General features: G+C 45.4%; 1 protein-coding gene across 1 annotated transcript in view; it reads right to left on the reverse strand.

Moving 5' to 3' along the window:
- ACOX2 (acyl-CoA oxidase 2) overlaps nt 1-17,778 on the reverse strand; it is a 223,853-nt gene that overhangs the window by 760 nt on the left and 205,315 nt on the right. The gene's annotated exons all lie outside the window — the stretch shown is intronic.

Consider the following 17,778-nt stretch of genomic DNA (forward strand, 5'->3'; position numbering starts at 1 on the left):
TAACAGCCTTTTTTTATGTTACAGGGCATCTTTCAATCGAACGCCCTAGAAACGGCCTCATGTTTAAGTCTTACTGGAGGCTGCTTTAATTATAAACAAGCATTGGCAAAGTCAACATGTCTGGTCTTTTTGTTATACACAATTGCAAACATGCAAAAAAGTACAAAATGTTCCGCACGCACATGTCCATATCGGCCTATCTCTTACACTCCTAAATATAAAGACATGCGCAATACCCATACACACATTCAAGAAAGTTTAATATGGGCATATTAAGCCAACAAGTCAGTTTGGGCTCTTTCACATAAACGAGGCTACCATGAGTCATCCACTCATCCCAGCCAATGAGCTGTGCAATAAATGTTTCATTGAGAAATAAGTAAAATAAAAGAAGGGCAAGTCAGACGTGGGAGGCTGGATGTAAAGCTGGCACACATACTTCAGATTTAATGCAGCAGTGAAGTTCACAAACAATAAATAAAGATAAAAGTAAATTGAAACCATAACAAAGCAACAAACGGAGAGCCTGGTAAAAAAAAAAAGGGAAAGTATGTCAAGAAACCCAGAATATATGCTAATCAAAAAACTGTAAGAAGAAGTCCACAAGTGTGGGCAGTCACCATGAATACCACTAAGCCAATGGCACAGTGCTACACATTGCAATAAAAGCCCTCTTAATTTTCTCCTTAGTGATGTTTTATAAAAGTTCCTTTTATTACGCTTTAACTGGTACCAGTGTGCATCTGGTTCACAGAACTAAAGGAGTTTCCACTATTGCTGCCTTTTTTCTTACAAAGTGCAATGGAGGCATGAGCAGAAACACTTAACTGGAAAATTATTTCAGAGAACTCACACCTCAACACATTCTATTTCTTTTGTGCATTCAGTTAACTTTATTTCAGAAAAAGTGTGCTTGTTTTTTGTGCCCTTTTTCCGTCCACTTCATCTTTGAGTAAACCAGACCAAGAACTTTAGCAGGTATTTCTTTATTCAAGTACTTCCAAAAAGGAAGGGCCAACATGTCCAACCACCACGATATCCAGCAAGCAACTGACATCCAATAGAATTTGGCTTTGCTCACTGTATGTATTACGTGAATAACATTCTGCACTATGCTATTGACCTTCCATACAACCGCTGAAGTATTGAGAATAAACACAACACATCCAGCCAGGATACCCGGAGAGGAGAGCTTCAAACTAATATGCAGCACAAACGATGCATGAGCACTCCAATTCCTTTGGTGTATTGATATTTCAATGCGCTAGGAGATTTCAAAATGGCGGCACATAAACATGATGATGTGCTGGCAATGATGTGCAAAGTAGCAGGTACACTAAATTAAATCGAGCAGCAAGATGGCGGCACGTAAGCATCAGCATGCTGAGATAGCACAAGCACGCAATACTTGCGCTAGATCCGGGCGCTCTGATACGTCATAACATTGTGCTCTCCTCAGTCTCGCACTAAGCAATTAAATCTCTGCGCACTTCCACATGCCCAAACTGCTCGCGTATACCTTTCTGCTTGCTTTCCTGTGGCCACAAAACGCGGGACACGTATTGGGCACACTCGCAGCACTTGATCACAACTGGAATGCCGCCCCACACTGGCTGCAGGATTGGAACAGGTTCCGATAACTCGTTGCCAAAATTATTTAGTTAGCCTGACCAGGCACTTTAGCAAGTAAGTATTTCTTTATTCAAGTATTTCCAAAGAAGAAGGGCCAACACGTCCAACCTCCATGATAACCAGTGAGCAACTGACATCCAATAGAATATGTCTGTGCTCACTGTTTTTATTATATGAATAACATTACTAACATTCTATTACAACTGGTAAAATATTTTATAATAAACAACAGTACTCAATGGTAAAATGGAAAAAGCAAACCAGTACTGTGAAGTTCAGGCTTCCCCTACAATACAAATATGCCTTTCTTATTATGAGGTATGATTCCTCTGTGTGAGGCAGAGGTTTTCAAAATATTTAATTAAAGGCAAACCGTTTTATAATGGAATTATACCATTGGGGGTCCACTTAATGTTGGCCACTAAAGAGCGCATTTGGAAAGCGGAGTATGTGGAGATTTTCAAGCTCTTACATAGAGAGGTGAGGGCCAAAGAGGGCTCTAAGGAGGAAGAGATTGAGCTGTCCCGCAGGCTCTAGGTTCCGGCCCATATTGAGAACTGGACAGTGGCTTTTCTTATTTATTAGAGCGTGTACTGCGAGAAATATCTAGAGCGGTGTGTGGCATTGTTTAATTATCTCGATGTAGTGCAGAAAGTCCAAGTTACTTTTGGGGGTGGGCTTGGGTGCACTAAGACGAGTTTTGCGCTTGTCTTGCTGACGATGCGGATGGTATTTAGGGGCAGCTGGACAACAAGCTGTTCTTTCAAACGATGATGCCAGAATGGCGCGCCCCATCGCCTTACATGGCGAGTGGGAGGCTGGCTCTCTACAAGCCCTTCGAAGTTGTCCTACCCTGGCAGGGGTGGATTGGGCAGGGAGTTTATAGGTGAGGACCTTGCTGGTCCTACCACATGGGTTAATGCTTGCGAGAGTACTATAAGTATAAGCATGAATGCTCAAAATGCAACGGAGAGCACATGCTCACACAGTGTGGGCTTCAGGGTGGTAAGTTTGGGCAGCCGGGTGGTAGTGGGGGTTAGTGAAAAGGTTCAAGGTTAGTGGCAGAGGGGGGCAGAACCGTATGGGAAAGAACGCGGATGCCAGTTAAGGTGTGGAGCAGCATTGGGTCGGGCTGTTGGGGACTTAGGCGTAAAAGGAGTTGTTGTTGCCAGGTTTTCAGTTTGTATTTCCTTTGTTCTATGAAGGACCCAGGGTGCAGCAATGGGTGGATAATTTGCAGTCAGGGAAGGGATATGAGGAGTTGGTGTGAGGCAAATTGTTGAAGGAGCTGAGAGAAGGGAGGGTGAAAAGGTTGTTCAATGACTGGCCTCTGGAGAATTTGCCTGTCGGTCAATGATTTCAATGCTGAGGCATGTAACAGAGAGTGCTATGCATCCGTAGACACAGCTGTACAGTAGGTGAATACATTTTTCTGGGACGCTTTGATGGTAAAATGTGAAATCAGTGTTTCAGTTGTTGCCAGTTCACCCTGAGGATTACGAGTTGTTGGGCATGTATTGTGGGGGCAAGTGTTTTGTGGGTAAGGCATTGCCAATGGGGTGTTCAATTTCATGTTTATTTTATTGAGGTGTTCAGTTCATTTTTGTAGAAGCTGTTCCTGCATGTAGTAGGTACGCACTACTTGAACAATTTTATTTTGGTTGCCCACAGTCCAGGGAATGTCAGGAAGGTTTGCTGTCCAGGAGTTCATGCAGGAAGTGGGCATCCTTTTGGGACCAGGAAAGACAGTGGGGCCCGTACAGGTGCTTACTTTCTTGGGCATTGAGTTGGAATACCACAGGATGGAGATAAGATTGCCAGAAGATAAGAAGCAGCGTCGTCTTGAGCACCTGGACAGAATGTTGGACAAGACCAAGGTGCAGGCAAAGGACATGCAGATCCTACTAGGTTATCTGAATTTCGTGTGCAGGCAGGATGTTCTGTCGGTGGTTGGGATCTGGCGGGACGTCACTCCTACACCATATGGTGTGCCTCAAGGGGAGAGGAGAGAGGATTTGCGATTACGGTGAGTTTTAATGAGCAAATGCAATTTGATTCCCAAGGCAGGAATAGGGGAGCAAGTGGAGAGATCTGGCGATCGTTTTTCCGACTCCGCAGGCGGCCATGGTTTCAGAATATTTTGGCAGGGCGGTGGTGTGCAGAAGATTGGCCAGAGGTGTGGAAGCATGGGGGATGGATCTTTGCTTTCCTCAAGTTCTTTCTATTGGTGGTGGCAGTTGCTGTGGGCATGGCAATCTGATAACCGAACGATCATGTGCAATGTGGACAATATGTCAGTAGTGAGCATTGTCAATCAGCAGTCAGCGCGTGACCCGTAGGTTTGGTAATTGTTATGGTTTTTTGTATTAGAGTATTTGTGCGTCAATGTCATTACAAAGCACAACATAATGCGGGAGTAAAACATGAAATTGCTGATGCTCTTTCTCGTGGTCTGTGGGCATGAACTCTTGATGCTGCTTATCCTCAGCTCGTTGTTGAGTCTACCCGCAAGTCTAATGTATTGTGTGGGAAGAGTTTGTGCAGTCAGGGGCAGTGCGATGTAGCGGCACGGATGGAATCCAAGCTTGGCGGAATGATGTGATACATTTCATTATGTCTTTGATTGACAAGGGTTTGTCGGCCATCACAATAGCTCTTACGTTGGCAGGCATGGTGTTCTACGGGAAGCTGTTATGGAGGTATGAGCCATCGGCAGGAGAAATGTGGAAGCAGATTCATGAAGGCTGGTCAAGGGACAGGGGCACTGGTGCGAGAGTGTGGCTCCCCATCACACCAGACATTGAAGCAGGCAGTTTGCATTTTGCCAAGCGTTTGCAAGGATGATTTTTAGACACTGTTTTCTGTGATTATGGTTTGGCTGTTCTTCGGCGCGTTCCGGGTCATGGAGGTGGTCGGTTCCAAGGTCCAGGTGGGGATTTGTTGGCAGGATGGCTGGACACTTACAGGGGCGGTTCATGTGGCTCCCAAAATAAAAAAAACGATCAGTCGGGCAGAGGAAGTTGTGTGACAACGAGAGTGTACCCGTACATGTGGGTTTGCCCCCACAACTGGTGGGTGGTATTGTATCGGCAAGAGGGGGCTTTGGGGAAATCTTTCAGCATGCTGACTGGACGTGTTTTTCGGTGTTGCAAGCTTTGAGGGTTTTGAGGAAGGTGGTGGGCACGTTGAGGTATGGAGCTCAGGATTTTGATGGGGATAGAGGCAGAGTGCAGCGGTTGGACGGTGGCAGAGATTCATTGTGTGGGGTGTTGGCAATCAGACTGTTATCAGTGGTATTTGCGATTAGGCTGGGTTTTTCACAATTTGCATTAATACAATATTTTTTCTCCTAGGTTGCATTGCGGGCCCAGGGAGAAGGCACACTGAGGTTTGGATATGTGGGCATTCATTTGTAAAGGAGCGATGGATGACAATTGGGACCTCCGGATATGGTGGTGCAGCTAAATGGTTTGGAAAAGAGGGCATGCAATGCCACAAGTTATTGCCCAAGCAAGTTAAATTAATTGGCATGGGGTAGCCCCTGCCAGGAAGTTCTGCTTTTGCACCTAGGAGAAAATGATTTAGTGTAGTTGAAGGGACTGGTGATGGTAAAATGTGTGAAGCACGATTTGTTGGAAATCAAAGCATCATGGTCTGGTACTACTATTGTGTTGACAGAGTTCATGCTTAGAAGAATTTGGTGGAGGGCCAAGAAACCGGGGGCTATAGACAGGGCACAGAGGAAAGCAAACCGCAGGCACCGACAGTTGAGTTAGTCTGCCCTGGCATTGAGGGAGAGGCCAGATGTTGGACCACCAGGGTAATGTCCTGATGTGCCAGCCATGTTAAAGGGCAACCTCAAAGCACTGCAGCCTCACCAAGTGTTGGGGGATGTGTTGGTTCAACGTACATCATCTATTCTTAATCCCCAATGAATGTGGCGCAGTCTCTTTCGCCCATTAAGTTGCGGCCACTTTGTGAGATGATTTAGTGCATGGTATGCGGGCGCTTGTCAAAAGGAAACTGATTCCTAATGCTGTTGTGTCTCAATGAGTGAATCGTACCGAGTTCTTACTCCATTGTAGAAATGTATGTGGTCCAGCAACACAACATCGAGACACAGCAGCAGTTGGAATCAGTTTCCTTTTGACAAGCGGCTGCATACCACGCACTGTATCATCACACATCCCTCAACACTCGGTGCGGCTGCAACTCTATGAGATTGCCCTTTAACGTTGTTGCATACTGTCCCGATGAAGACCAGCATGCTAGGACTCAATTTACCTCTTGCACTAGTCAGGTCGAAACGTCGATAAGAACTACTTAGCCTGGATTGAAGATTTCTACTCTGTGGGGCGTGGTCGAGCTATCCACATACCACCCTCTTCTGACTAAAGAAGAATTAACTGACTGTAAACCTCCACCAAACCGGCTTCTTGGCTTTGGCTAAATTGGATTCCCTCATTGCCATAGCCACTGAACTATGATTATTTTGTGTACTAAATAGTGAAGAAACCTTCCCCCTTTTTTTTTACTTTTCTCTCTTATCACTGTGCACATGAGCACTTCTAAGAACAGTTTTCATCTCACTCTGTGGAGCAACCATTGTGTAATGAATTTGATGTTTTCTTCTGCTAAATGGATTATAAATGAATCTTTTATATATAAATAAATACTTTGATTGCAGAATTCAGCATTTAGTGTGATTTATTCATTCTGTTGTCCTTGTTCTTCGCTCGCTATCATTACAAATTAATTGTTGCATCTTGTGTTAATTACGTACCAGTAGGACCATACTGTTTACATACCACGTGCTACTCGGGTCAAAACATTATTTCGTATTATCCCTGTATTTTGTAATACTCCTCAACACCACAGCTTAGAAAGCTCCCTCCTCCGTAGCTACGGTAGGGGGAGAAAGCAGGCCAGTGTCAAGGGAAGTTTCTAGACCACCGGCATCACTCGGGTCCATTCTCCAGTCTGATTCCTCAAGCTGGTCAGTTAAAGGGTCCAGCGGCCTCTCCCAGTCCTCTTCCTCACCTTTGGGCCCAAAAGGAATGCCAGGAATGAACACAGGTTTAAATTTCCCTTCTAGCGTCGGAATCAACGTCGATCCACCTCCTTGTCCACTTTGGGGATGAGGATGGGGTTGGAGCTGACCAGGGGCACGGTTGACGCCAGGAGCGTTGTCGTCTGGATCGACCAGGCATGGATTGTTGGGCACCCACCGGGGGCAGAGCTGGAGCCTCTGGCGTCAAAGTCCCAGGGCCCCTGACCAACTCCGTGGGGATCTGAAGGCGTGTCGGCGGAGCCGGGTTGCCCAAATATGAGGTATAAGGCCTCATAGAACGTCTGAATTTGGGCAGGAGACGCTACGGCTCTCAGAAAGTGAGGGAGGCGCAGAGCCGGCTCCAGAGACAAAGCCTTCGAGCAGTGATGCTCGGGGTCCCGCTTCGTATCGGCTGACCGATGGGGGGGGGAAGTTGAAGCATGCCTGTGGTTCTTCAGCTTCTTGTGTTTCCCTGACTTACCTGAAAATTTCCCAGATGACTTCGAGTGCGAGGATTGTGGGCTCTGCGACCATTTGAGACCTTCCCCCCAAACAGGAATGAGAAAGGGAGAGACGCAGAGCCCAGCACATCACTCTGAGCACGACTTCAGGTCGTGGTCGCATTTCAGACACCAAAGACACATGAGGTGCGGATCCGTCACAAACATCTTCCGGTGGCAGGAACCGCAGGGACATCCGACGCACCAAGAGTCAATGACTCGAGAAAGACGTCGACAAAAAGTTAGCCAAAAAGTGGCAATGGGTAGTTCTCTCTGGATCTGTGCTAGGCTATCTTAATGTAGATGTACAAAAACCCGTTCACGAAGCTGTGACTATGGTAAGAAAACAAGGCTTGATTAAAATAAAGCCCAACTGAAGGCGAAATGGAAAATTGATGAAACAAAAAAAACACTAAAAAGACTCTTGTTGTCGAAGATTAGGAAATACATATTAACATTAGTCCACAGTGAAGAATCTGAAAGGAACCTTAAGTAACTGGCTTGAAATCAAGATTAATGAATGTTTCAGGCAGAAAGGTTTTTTGTGTCAATGAAGTACTGGGCGCACAGCCTATTATAGGAGCACTGAGAAGCAATATCCGTGGTGCAACTGGGTAAGTGGAAAACCTAATAACCACTCAAAAGGTAAACCAGAAAACTGGCAAAACACAACTATATACACACGAAGATACCCTATGCACACACAAAGTATAATGTACACGTAGGTAGTAGTACACGCAAAAGTGGACAAAAAATGTGGCAGAGAAACGGTCCCGCTCCTTGGTTCTTTAATATCCGTATGATTTACAACAGCCAGCCAACACATGTTTCATCGCTTACGCGAATCTTCAGGGCTGGAAACAACAAAATAATTCTTTTTGAACATAAAAGTTTTTTTACATTATGATTCCAGAAAAGTTCATACTTGTGGCATAATGACAAGTTCACGCATTAAAAAGGTGATCCAAAAGGTTAAATGTTTCATAAGGTGAGTGTCCATAGAAATCCCGAGACCCATGCACGCCATAGGGTGTTTTTTAGAATTAATAACGTTCAAAAAAAGAAGAAAAGAGTGTCAGTGAATTCGTAAATCCAGACGTATGTGTAGAATGGCACACAGTGCCCGATCGTATTGTGATGGCATGCACGCACATACCCGAAAATTGGATATCTATGCGGGGTGAGAGGTGATGGTTTAACTCTTTGCGTGAATAACAGATTGGACGTTGTGTGCTCGTGATAATAAGGTGACACTCTGAAATTATGAGACGTCTCCTCAAAGATATATACTACAACACATACCTCAAAGTGGCTGCGTATATGCCGAAAGTCTATAGACAGCAACAGTATAAATACAAAAAAGAAAAGAGACCAGAAAAGAAAAGGGAAGGGAAAAAGGGAAAGATAATAATGGTTGAGTAATTTGTAAAGTATAAAAGAAGACCAAGCCGGCCACACTTTCAGAATGGTCGGTTTGAAAAAAATGGATTCTTACTACGTGCAACCTTAAATAATCTATTATTTATTCATAAATAAACGCTCTCCGCTCTGCCGGTGATACTTCCGACCCGGTGGGGCCCTAGACCAATTAAATTCCAAATATGGAAGTAGAAGACGTATACTGAAAGCAAAAAATAAAAAGGAAAAATAATCAAATGTATTGCAAACGCAATCCATATATAGAGATTCTTGTCGATTCTAAGAGCGGTATATAGCCCTCCTTTACCAATTATTGTCATCATGAGTAATGGTGGGGACTGTTCTTATAATACAAAAGTCCCAGAAGCTATTAACCTGTCATGGTGTATCAACTGATTCGTAGTGAACGTAATATCACGAGAATATCTAAATATAATGAACATGCCCAGAAAAACATAATGCCTAGTTAGAGGCGAGTATGTACAACTCATTTCTATGTCGAAATGCGGGGTGAGACATCAATGAATACATCATTTATCTGCTAGGTCTGATTAAGACGTTATTATCGCTCTCTGAGGTGATTGGTCCACAGGGAAGAATCTGAAAGGAACCTTAAGTAACTGGCTTGAAATCAAGATTAATGAATGACTTGCCAGCCAGATTATAAAAAGTGACCACCCACATCGACTTTCATTAATAGTGATCGTTATATACAACAATTTTCAACAACAATCTGATTGATTTTGTCCTGAAGAAGGTGGTGTCAATCAACTATAAACCACCAAAACGTCACATCGACATTTCTGTGTGACAGAATATTTGACATTTTGATACTCTTGATACTCTTTTGTGATACATAAGCTGATAATTTGTGTGACTGATTATCGTTTAGGAAAGAATGTGTGTTTTTGATGTATCAAAACCAGAGAGAAATTAGTTCTATTACGTTTTTAGGTCGAGCCTAAAGCAATGCTTGTTGGCGAGATTAAAAAAAGGGCTTTGAAAAGTGCACCCAAAATGCGGATTGGGTACAGTGCATGTGAGCCGGCGCTTGCACATCGCACACCATCAGCATCAGACTTCAAAGTAAGCCGCTCCCCCGCCCCCGCCACGCAATCCCGCTCCCCCGCCCCCACCACGCAATGCCGAGAGCTTGTTCTCTTTCGGGCTCCTTCAGTCCCTCTTTCTTTCTTTCTCATTGCCTGTGCCTCCTATCTGACTCCTGCTTGTAGCTCCCTTTAGTGCAGTTTGTCCAATTTTCCCCTTCGGGCTCTCTTAAGTTCCTTTCATCTTTTCTCTCATTTGTTATTCACAACCTCCCCTGGTCTGCCTTTCACGTTGTATCAGCCTTTGCACCCCTCTCTCCTTTGCTTCCATTTCACACTCCCTCCCAGTAGTTCCTATTATATTATTTCCCTCCCTACTTCCTTTTCAACTTATTTCCATCTCCTACTTCAGACGGCTGTGCCCCGTCCCCTTTTTCCGCGTCCATCATGCCCTCCTCACTCTTTGACGTGTGATCTTCGCCCACCCTGTTTCTCCCCCGTGTGCCCTCACTCCTCTACCTGTTTCAGTATTGGTCCTGTCCTCTATGCTTCCAGGTCTCCCTTTTTGTACCCCCCCCCCCTCCCCACCAGCTGCACTCTTAATCCCTGTCTACCTGACCCTATAACTCTGCATACTTTAGGGGAAGAGAGGGGTAAAGACCTGGCAAACTAGCACCTTGACCTCATCGGACAGAGCCAGCTTTCAGAGCAAAAAATATGCTTTCTAATCCTACGCATTTTTCCCACACTCCCTAACATGCGCGCAGGGCCCAACACGCTAATGACAAATGTGCAGCTTCTTCCCTCACACGAAAAGTCGTCTCCACCAGCAATTTTTTAAATATGTTTTCTTTGCTCAACATATGCGGGTCTTTGATTATCAAGCGAGCATTTCAGTGTACTTGCTTTTTCTGACGAACGAGTAAACCTGGCAGCTATACCAGTTTCCAGCCACAATTCATCCTCTCTCAAGATCTGGGTTCACTTCAACTCTAACTCTAACCCCTTCAGTCCACTCTCAGATCGAACGTGTATACAATAACCAGCTGATTCCTGCACACCACACTGCGCCTCAACCCATCAAGAGTCACCCACAGCTTTGTTACCGGCCACGCTTGATCCAGATCCCCATTCTGCACTTTCAACCCTGCCACTGAAAGCCAATACTTGTGATATTTACTTCTTCAAATCAAGGTGCTCCTATGCTATGCGCACATGCGTAAGAAAACTTGATGGGGCCCACCCTCGGGCTGCGGAACCTTTGTGGCTTTACGCAGCTGCTGAGTTCTATTTAAGGCATTACATTGAGATAAATTACTTCATGATTTAATTAAACTTTCCAGCTTGGGTAAAATAATGCTAACTCAAACAAGCAGGAATGTTCGAGCATCTGAGAGAAAATATGAATGTTATAGTTGCTGCCCTGGTTACAGCTCTCATGAACTCCGGGGAATTCAACATTCCCAGCATTAGTCTGATATGTAAGTGAACATACCTGTTAACTGGAGAGTAAGTGTAGGGTGTTCATTGGTTGGGTGTAATTCTCAGAAAGGATATGCCAGCTTCTTTTTCTACCCTCTTTGCTTAACCCATTCTGCGCTGTCAGGTGGGGCGTCTATGATAATGTTGCAAATTGCAGTAAACCGTATAAGGAACATTTCTGTTGAATGTTTTCCCTTGGAAATTTGATATTCTGACAAATGCCACCTTCAGCTGCAGGACTTTTTTCTTGAGCCTCTGCCTGGATTTTGGACCATGAAGGAATGGAATCAACTACTTGCATGTGAGCACAACCACGCGCATTGTGCACAGCTCCCATTTGCCACCAGACACTTCCACTTCGTGCGCGTGCCGTGATCGCCTCTGCTGCCACACCCATTCAGCTCACCAGGCTGCACACCCCTCACCCCCCATATGCTTGCTCGCCAATGTCCCTCTCACCCTTCCTTTGATCTCCGCTGCAAGTTCTCACAGGCTCTTCCCCGCCCCCTTCCTTTAATGGCCCTTCCCCTCCCCCAGCACAGAGCGCACATCGCTTGTTTAACTTTCCCACCATCGCCACTTAAGGATAAAATTGGCCCTCTCTCCCTTCCCCCACTGTCCCTCGCAGACCCTCGGCTGCCTCTCATTAATAGCGTTGAGGCCAGCTGAAGGGAAAATTTAGGGACCAATCCCCATATTTTAGACTGGAGTTTGATTTGTTATATTCTAAGCCATTGCCCCCTCCTTTAATCAGCAAGCCAAGCTATACCAAGGTTTCCGAATGGTGAGGGGTGTCACAGGGGCGAGGGCTGTGTTAGTGACATGTCTCGGGGTCTCTGCCTGTCTCTCTACCACCAGGCACGACCCTTTAGAATCAGCTCAGTTTAGTACTGAAGTTAGACTGAGCACTGAGGCCAGACATGGCTGTATCTTTCTCTCACCCCCCCCTAAGTTCTCTCTGTAGCCCTCTCTTCCTAATTCCCTCTCATCTGTGAAACCACTGCTCGCCCTTCGAGTGACCTGTCTATTACGCTTTCACACTCAGTTGTCAGCTACCGAGTAGGTCCTAGTGACTCCTGCAACAAGCTGTCTCTACTCACTCATCAGCGCTACCAGGAGGATCTCTGTCTCCTGCCCGGGATGTCTCTGAGAGGTGGGCCCTCTCAAGCTTGGAGAACGAGGAGTCAACTCTCTGTCCTCACCTCCCGCCTCTCGCTTTTCCGTTTGCTCTTTTGTCGGGGGTCGGTGCTGTCTAACTGCCACTACCGCGCTCTCTCACAAACAGAACGGCGTTGGTGGTGGGTGCGCTGGGCGCCAATATTCAGAGAGGCGCACGGAGCGGTCTGCGTTATCATTTCTGCAAACAGCACTCGGCTCCACTCATGTAATTCAAAGTGTTTTTAATATTTTACCCTGTGCAGGTGGTGTTTTAATTCAATTTAGCGCAAAGAAGCTGGGAGTGCATGCATGTGATGATTTGCTTGATTTAAAAAAACTAATCTCAGTAGCTAATAATACTGGGTTTCCCACTAACCTTGGGTTCTTGGGCAGCGTGCTGCCTAGCATAAAGCGCTTCAAGGCCTCATCAGGGGTAGTAAGCGCTACATAAATTCAACTACATTTTGTAACTCTCCACCAACCCCTTCCTTGCACTCCTAGTTCCCATTCACCCCCGCCAAACACCACAACAACCGTCTGCGCACCCAGCAAACAACCTGTCACCAACGTGACAGAGCAAAGCAGTGCCTGGATCAGGTGATTCCAGGGAGGTGTGGAGATGTTTGTGTTCAAAGGCCAGTCACTCTCTCGAAGTCCCTCATGTAGGATGCACCTCCCTCTATCCAGGCCTGATTCCTATGGGCTTTATCTTTTCTACTCTCCACACCTCACCCTTTTTTCTCTGTCTCACCTTTCTCTCTCCCGACTTCACCCTCCTTTCTCTCCACTTCACCTTGCTGCCCCAACAACTTCACCCATCCACACACTCATTTCCCACCTCCTCTTTTTCCACTTCACCCTCATATTTCTCTCACACCTCCTCCTTCTCTCTTTCCCCGTTATCCTACTTTCTCTATCTCCTGACTTAGCCTTCCTCTCACTGTGAGTCAACTTACTCTCTCTCTAAAATAATTGTATGTATATCTTGATACCGCACTCCCTTAGAGATTGCCTTGCAGTCCAATGCTAAATGCAATGTGCTTCGTAAATCATTATTATGTTCCAAAAATAATGTCACGATGCGGGACAACGTAGCATATATTGTATTAGAAGCTGGCATTTCTGTTGTTTAAGTTTCCTTACAAGTCCTGCGCATTTATTGTTTCACCTGTGATTGCACTGCACGCTCATCACATTACTCAGCCGAATCAGACCCCGCCCTTTCTCTTTTTCTCTGAGTGAGAAAGAAACATCACAATTGTAAGCCTTGAAAGAGACTATTGTGCCTCCATACTTTTCAGGCTTGATGAAACAGGAGTCACGGCCCCCGGGGGCCACCAGAGAACGCTCTTTTCATGAGCAGTGGGCATGCTGCATTGGTCAACGTTTTCACTAAGTTGATTGTATAATTTGAAAACGTCACAACATCAAAGGCTTGTTTCTGTAGACATTGTGCAGTTTTCAGATTATAGCATTTATGGTGCAATTCATATTTTTTGTAATGTCGACTGTTGTAGGAAGCAATTAATAAGTGAGGCCTGCCACTGGACATTAGGCTGGTGATTCCAAAAATTTTCTCCCCAAATTACTTCGAACGAAGAAGGCGAATTTTGTATGGCTTTCATTAGTGGGATAATATGTCCATGTGAAAAGCTGCGCTAGCTCAGAATGCTAAATCGCCTGATGCTGGTATGCCGGCATGCGCCCATCAGGTCAGGGGATTTGAATTCCGTCATTTTCAGCCTCCCATCTCTCTAGGGATGTAAAAATGAGCCCTGAAGGGTCGGTAAAAGTAACCCCTGATGTTGAAGGTCTACAAAACCAAGCATTATGTACAAATGCATATACTTTGTGATCATTAATACGATGTAGCAACCTTGAAATTAAGACATACTTTTTGTTCGTCCTTTAGTGTTTAAATACTTGTTTGCACTGTTGCACATCCGTCTGTTCGGCCTCTCTCTCCTCCCTACACTCTCTCTGTCCTCGTATACCCTCATACCCCATATCTTCTCACTGCTACCAGCTCTCTTCTATGAAACTTTCTCTCCTCGTTACCATCTCTCTACTCTCTTTGTTGCCTCTTAACCATCAGATCCACTCGCTTCTCTCCCCTGTAGTGACCCTACTCCTCAGAGGCCCTGTTATATTCCATTGAGATGCTGCCTGGAATGGCTCATTTCTGTGATGTGGTGGAGATTCCAGCGTGATGTCATCTCTGTGGTATCATTGACAGTTGGTCCAGCTGTGTCTGGCAAGAAGCTGTTTGGGATCTTTCTTCAATCAGAATAAATATACTCCAAGATATCCTTCTCCTGTCTTCATGCTTTTAATCATAACAGGCCCTCACTCATCTTTGCACTTTTTATCCTTTCTTCTGCCCTGCATACCCTAGAACAACCTCTTCTAAGATAACTGCCCTCCATTCTGCTAAACTTAGACACTCTGTCCACTCTCCTCTCTCACTGCCGTCGGTCTTTATTCCAGTCCTTTCTCTTCATCCACCGTAGCACATATGTTCTGTACCATCTCTCTCCACAGACGCCCTCTCCTCATCCCAGGTCCTTGCAATCACAGTTTGTACATGGGTTACAGCACCCTCCCTCCCCCTCCCCCCCACCCCCATCTGTTTACAAGACCTGTTTCTCTTCATTTCTTGAGAAAAAATACAACACTTTGTTTATTCTGTACAAATGGCGGTGGGCTGTGTTTGATCTGTAGGCTGGCAGGCCCGAGAAATGTGCTGAGTTGCTGTAAATAGAACATCTTTATGTTTGTATTTTCTGTAGCATAAATATTCAAAGCAGAGCACCCCTCATACAAATTTGGAGGCTTACAGCCTCATAAAGGCATGACGATCGTAGCGGAGCAATGACACTGCCTCTCCCTTTCTTTGGCACTCCAGCCCTGCCCCCTTACGCCCCCTCTTCACTTATCCATGTCATCCTGGATTGTGTAGAAAAGTACGTCATGACGTGCAGGCAGGAACTTTCAACAACCATGTGTTGCTATCTTTTCCCTCTTGCAAATATTTCTATCACTCGTATACACCATACCTTCACCTTGTGATTTGCACCATGTCAAACGTGATCTTTTACTAACACACACTTCACTCTAGTACACCACACACCTTGCTCTCCATCATATGCAATCATGTGCAGTTACAGAAGCGGAGGAAAGCTTACACTACTGCTGCCTGTGATGTATAAGTGCGTAAACTTGTTAACCACTTGCGTTCTCATTTTGGTGGTCTTTCATGGTGCCAATTTGTGTATTTCACTATTTGTTCACATTCTGCACGCTTTTCTTTGTTCAGTGTTTTTTATTTCCAGTGGGTAGCTACCACAGAGGGTTTATCTATCTATCTATCTATCTATCTATCTATCTATCTATCTATCTATCTATCTATCTATCTATCTATCTATCTAGCTCCCTCACTCTATCTATCTATCGCCGTCACCATAGCTATCTATCTATCTATCGCCCTCACTCTATCTATCGCCCTCACTCTATCTATCTGTCTATCTATCGCCCTACCTCTATCTATCGGCCTCACTCTATCTATCTATCGCCCTACCTCTATCAATCGCACTCACTCTATCGCATCACCACAGCATCACTCAGCACCACTACAGCATCGATCAGGGGCGCACCAGAACATCACTATGCGCTACCACACCATCACTGAATGCCACAGCATCACTCGTCGCCACCACAACATCACTCAGCGCCACCACAGCATCAATCTGTGCAACCATTCAACAACAACTGGTTCAAATATGTTCTCTCAATGTTTCAAGCTTTATTACAAATGTCACAAAAAGATGTTAATATTTCACTTCTGTTCTTGGATTTTCGTCACAATAAAATACACTGAACATAATCTTCAAAAAAGTTATTTACAAAAGTTTAAGCTATTGCCATTATAAATTACAATAACTTTTATTTAAGTATTAAATATTTAAAAAAATTAAAAGCCATTATTATTTGTAATATCAATACCTCTAAGTTACGTAAATACAACACATATTGCATCACAAATGCTATAGGTGTCACATTTGCGAAAGGTATAACTATTGGCATTGTAAATGACAAAGCTATTAATTTCACTATTTTCAAAACCAACACATAAATAAAAAGTGTGTCATTTATAATACCAATAGCTCAAACTTTCATAATGCGAGACCTATTGCATTGCAAATGCTTGTTTTCCTTATGTCCGCGACAAACAAGGATTTGTTTCAGGGGCGCAACAAAGGCCCCCGCAGCCCCCATTGTGCGGGGCCCCCCAGGCTTACCCATACTGGAGGCCCCCCCTCAGCCCCTACTGATGTGAGTGGGAGGGCCCCTTCAGCACATCGTGCAAGGGGGGCCTCTCATGTTTTGTTAGGCCTCTGGCAGCGGCTGGGGCCCGAGTATTTTAAAGTCGTCCTACCAGCAGGACTCAACAGCCCTCACAAGGCTTGGTTTAAACATTACCTCTGCACACCCGCCTCGCCCATTAGATGAGAAATTCATTTTCAGTGGCAGACCATGGTGCCTCCAATGAGGTAGACTCCCTCATTCTGTCGGAGTAATGTAAATGCAAGCCAAGCTGTGGCCAATTAGACTGCGTCAGTTTGGTTCGTTTGCATGACTAGCACTTGGGTGTTTTCTAATTTCCCTACACAAGCACCAAATTCCTCCAGTGTTTCTTAGACATTGTAATGTCACCCTCCAAGGAAACGATTCACCCTCTGCAGAAATGCCCTTTGTTTCGTATGTGCCAAATGTGCAGAGTGACAGAGAAAGAAAGTGCCAGTCCCAAGAATACTTTCCTCTGAGCAGCTATTGGGGCAGCAACCTTCTCAAAGGCGGCGCTGTCTGAAGAAATCCCAGGCTATGAATCCTGTTAGAGGAAACTTCCCTTCCACCAAACCCAGCTGCTCCGAGCCTCGGCTTTGTATGGGAAGTCAAACCTCCGCCAACGACCCAAACCCTTTCTTACACCAGGCAGAAGAGCACCTGTGGAGGCATGTGTGCGCATGTGAGCGCTCAGAGAGATGGGACTGTGAGTGCAGGGTGAGAGGTGTGACTAACTGCAGGGTGAGAGGAGTGACTGCGAGTGCTAGGTGAGTGATGTGGCTGTGAATGCGGTGTGACCGAGTGCAGATTGAGATAGGTGGCGCTGTGAGTGTACGGCGAGAGCTGAATTTGTGACTTGAGCGTGAGAGGTGAGCATATCTGAGCGGAGGTTGAATGATGTACCTGTCCGAGCGCCGAGTAAAGTTTGAGCCCATGTGCGTGCAGTGACAGCTGAGTCGTGTGAAAGGGGGCCTCTGTGAAATGCACTTCAGTTCAGACCTTGTGAACGCAGGGCGTGCCTCTGTGAGTGCCGGTTGAGACGTGAGCTGATGTTCATGCAGGGTGAGTGGTACGCCAATGGGAGACAATAGTCTTATGTGGGTGAAGGGTGAGAGGCGTACCGACGTTGGTGCATGGTGAGAGGTGA

This window comes from Lissotriton vulgaris, chromosome 9 (genome assembly GCF_964263255.1).
Source record: "Lissotriton vulgaris chromosome 9, aLisVul1.2, whole genome shotgun sequence".
Classification (NCBI taxonomy): Eukaryota; Metazoa; Chordata; class Amphibia; order Caudata; family Salamandridae; genus Lissotriton; species Lissotriton vulgaris.